Source organism: Arachis duranensis, chromosome 8 (assembly GCF_000817695.3).
Source record: "Arachis duranensis cultivar V14167 chromosome 8, aradu.V14167.gnm2.J7QH, whole genome shotgun sequence".
Lineage (NCBI taxonomy): Eukaryota > Viridiplantae > Streptophyta > Magnoliopsida > Fabales > Fabaceae > Arachis > Arachis duranensis.
The window spans coordinates 5,690,752-5,695,116 of record NC_029779.3 but is presented as its reverse complement, the minus strand read 5'-3'; the positions used below and the strand labels follow the sequence as shown (position 1 = coordinate 5,695,116).

General features: G+C 27.0%; 1 protein-coding gene across 1 annotated transcript in view; it reads right to left on the bottom strand.

The window, feature by feature from the left end:
• LOC107460391 (probable thylakoidal processing peptidase 2, chloroplastic) overlaps positions 1-72 on the bottom strand; it is a gene marked incomplete in the record, with an annotated part of 1,752 nt that extends 1,680 nt beyond the window's left edge. Inside the window, 1 exon segment of the mRNA XM_016078749.3 lies at positions 22-72.
• Between the last annotated feature and the right edge of the window lie 4,293 nt (positions 73-4,365).

Here is a 4,365-nt window from a genome sequence, read left to right as displayed (position 1 = left end):
AGTCACGGAGAGAGAGAGAGAGAGAGAGAGAGAGAGAGAGAATGGAAATGGTTGAAAGTCAAAATAAGACTCAGGATTATAGGTCTGTTTTATTTTGGGTTTATATATACGGCGGCTACCCTCGGTGTACCTGCACTTTCCCTCGTCATAATCATAAATTGATAAATTCATACTCATCAATAGAATACTATTGTGAAATTAACTACTATTAATAAAACATTAAGCAGTGTCAAATTATGTTCTATTTCTATTTATTTTGCATATATAAATTTGTTTAACGAAAATTATGCTTAAAATAAAACACAAACCATCTAATATATTCTCATAAAATAAAAGAATTTCATATAAAGTTGATTGTTATAAGTTTATGATGAAAAATTTATGTAGTACTCATAAATCTTATTTGTGGAATAATATTGTTACTTATTATTTTTATAAATGGTACATAAATATAATTATCTATTAAAGAATGAGTAGTATATAATAATATATAAAAAATGATTATTTTAATAAAGACATCTTTACGTAAAAATATTATGAATATATACAAATTTAAAAAAAATAAAAGATAAATCAACTCAACAAAAAATAATAATAAAATTTAATTATTTTGTAAGTTTTTATAATTTTATTCTCATATTTTTTAATTAAATTTTTAATCATTTTTTTTTTAATTTAGTCCCTATTAATATTAAACGTCTAAAAAACGTTAGTGAATTATGAATTTATTTATATACCCTTATTTTCTACCTATAATAGGTTTATATTTCTCTGACATTTATCTCCTTCTCATTTTTTTTTTTACTTTTTTTCCGAGACTCTCACACACACACATAGGAATAGGAATATAGATCAAAGTTAAAAAATTTCTTTCATTCTCTATATATTTGGAAAGCTGTGTTTTGAGGAGCTCCAATTTCGAAGAAAAAAGACACATACATTTCTGTAGAAAAAGTAGTAATCGTGCACTCTTCATTGGTTGTGTCTGACCATGATAGGATGTATGTTATTTGTAGGAGGATGTCAAAATACAACTTCTTTGACAATATTGATGATGACGACGGTTCAAATATTAGGTGGCCAAAATAAAAGAATAGAAGTGTTCATTATTTTTGTAGTGCTAATTTTTTGAATTTCTGAAAAATCATGACTATAAATCCTTTTTGGTCACTGTAAAAAATTGTGACTATAAACTCCTTTAGGTCACCTCTCAAAATCGTGATCATAGACTCTTTTAAACCATCCTTTTCAAAAAAATCGTGATTATAGCTTTTTTTCTTTTTGTTATGCTAAAAAATCATGACCATAGAGGGGTCTATGATCACGATTTTTTAGCGTGACTAAAAAAATTGTGACCATAGAACCAAAATGTTGTAGTGAAAACAAAGAATTCAAATAAAAGATCTATTTTTACCCTAACAGAAGATGTAAATTTTTTAAGTAGGTTGATAAAAGATGATGTAAAAAGAAGAAAATGAGTATCTACTTTTGTTGGAATTGTGGAAATACAATATTATAGCAAATTGGAGACTAAAATAAAAAAATTAAATGCACAAAAAAAAAGAGATTAAACATAGAGATAAAAAGATTAATTGTGAAATTTAGATAAATAAATACTTATGTAAGTAAATTGTGTGATGAGTTTAATATTATTCAAGAACAACTTAAAGTGGCCGAGGCATTGCTCCAATGGCCAATATGTTGGCCTCACAGAAGCCACATCTCAGGTTCGAATCCCAGCCATAGCTGGGTAGTGATAGAACCTTTAGTGTGTGTGAGTGGGTGTGTGTGTGTTGTGTAACCTAGGATTGGGGGTTGTCCAATCCATCGACAAAAAAAAAAAAAATTCCGTTAGAGAACTAATGAAATATTTGTACAATATGTATAATGGGCTATTTATTTGGTTCAATATGAGTTATAAAATGAACATTTAAGATAAAATACTACTAATTTCTCAAACACAATACACCCATACTATCCAAAATAACAATCCAGATACCAAAGATAATAAACATCTGATATTCTACTGAATCGAACATCTCTAAACCCTATTATACACATTGTACAGATACTCCATTAGCTCTCTATACTTTCTCGCAAAATATAAAGAAAAAAAATTAGAAATTGCAAAACATATGAATGAAGTAATTAGAACTTGCAACGAAGTGTTATCCATTTTATGTGAAATTGATAGTTAAAAGTCGTTAAATAATTTAACTAAATTATTATTTAATAATTTTTAACTATTAATTTTACGTAAAATTATCTATACCTGAATTTCTTCTGTATATAAATTAAACTAAAAAAAACAGAAAAGAAAGAAGAGTATTACAAAAATAGTCAACAAATAGAGTTATTTAGTTTTACTCCTACCTTACAGACAGAAATGGACAAGGTGAAGGGAATAAAAAAATAAATGAAAAATCGTAGTTGATAAATGAAGAAGCCAAGAAGATCCGCCATACTCTGCTTGCTGCATACGTGACATAAGCGCATACGTCATCTAACAATTATGAGGACCAAAGTTGGGATTGGAGTAAGTCAAAGTCAACGACTAACAACCCAAAAATAAAAGTTCCAGACTTCTAGTTTGAAGCTTATTGATAAAAAGAAGGTTCATGAATGGTGTCAAAGCAGGGATGGGAAAAACATCTACATCTGCGGGATTATCTGCGACCACGAGATTTGTAAAATTTTTACCGAGAGAGAGATTTAGTTCTGCAAATAAATAAAAATAGAAAAAGTCTAGAGCGCCAACAATTTTATTGAATTTTGTTCAGTATGTAATCAGTAGAAAAAGATGAGTCATTGAATGAAATTTCACACCAATCTCACACCATCAAATCATCATTGATGGTTAGTTGATGACTAACAATCACAAAAGTTACTGATCCGCTAATATTACTCATAAAAATAAGCAGAAATTAATTTAAAAATGGAGTAAAAAAAGACTAAAAGAGTGTTAGTCAACAATGTTAGTACATGCTATGTTATCCATATATGTAGATTTGAAATATGTAGAAATATGCAAAACGCAAGTCATATTTTATATGAGAGCAAGCAAGGATCTAAAATATTATTATAGGAGGTTAATAATATATATAATATTAAAAAATTATAAAAAAATTTATGTAATGTAAGATATATTATAAAAATATATTGATAAAAAATATATTTTAAAATGTAAAAAATATATATGTATTTTTTATTAACAAAGTGATCGATTCTTCGTATCATAAAATTTATCGATAATAAAATTTGTGTTAAATTTTTAGCAATTTTCTTTTTAGTATAATTAAAAGACAATTGACAAGAAATTCATCTTTCATTTTATTTTTAAGTCATTCTTCATAATATTCATAGTTGAAAAAGATCTTTCAATTGTAACAATTGAAACAAAGAAAATTAATTCCAAATAAATCAAAAAAGACGATTACAAGAAGAAAAAGAATCCACTTTATGAGATTTGAAAAATTTTATTTAATTAAAAAATATTAGTAATAATATATTTTTCAAATTTTTTTAATATTGTTACTTACTTTTTAAATATTAAAAATAATTAATATTTAGGTTAGATTGAACTTTTATTTATACTAGACTAAATATTAAATAATTTTTTTTAAAAATTAAATCATACTTAATAACTTATAACTATTATTTCTTTAAAAAAAATTGGGAGCAAGGCCTCCACTCACCCCTGTATGTCCATCCCTGCATGGAAGAAAAAAAAAACAGCTGCGTTTGGCATGAGGAGAGCAGCAACCAAAACGTATCTTAGATGTCCCCTGCATGCAGACAATAACCGGCCATTTGACCACCTTGGACTGCCAAAACGCAGGTTGTATTTGGCAGGTGGCAGACACAAAACAGAGGTTGTAATTGGTAGAAGCTACGCTGCATGTTCGACACGTATTTGAGGAGATGGCCGAATGGGGTCTTTAAAAAGTAAAACGCAAGTGAGGTTTTGCACAACGTGAGAGTTCGTGGTTTTTTGAGGGTTTTGGTTTTAAAAGTTTAGTTTAAGTGAATAAAGATTTGTGTTGTAAGAGAGACAGGGTTTGAGGTTTTTGGTTGCAAGGAAGAGAGGAAAAAAATAGTAAAAAAAAGAGAAAGTAGTTTAAGTGAGTGAGCAGTAAAATTATAAGAAGAAAATGGTTCATGATTTTACGTTATTTCAAAAATATATTATTAAATATTTGAATCACTCTCAATGAATAAGTATTTTTTTAATTTTTTCATAAATAAATATATTTATTTATATTTTATTTATTTGTGTTTTAACTGATAATTTTATTATTAATTTCATCATCATCATCAGTAGTAGTAGTAATAACGTTATTGTTGTTGTTATTATTGTTGTATTTG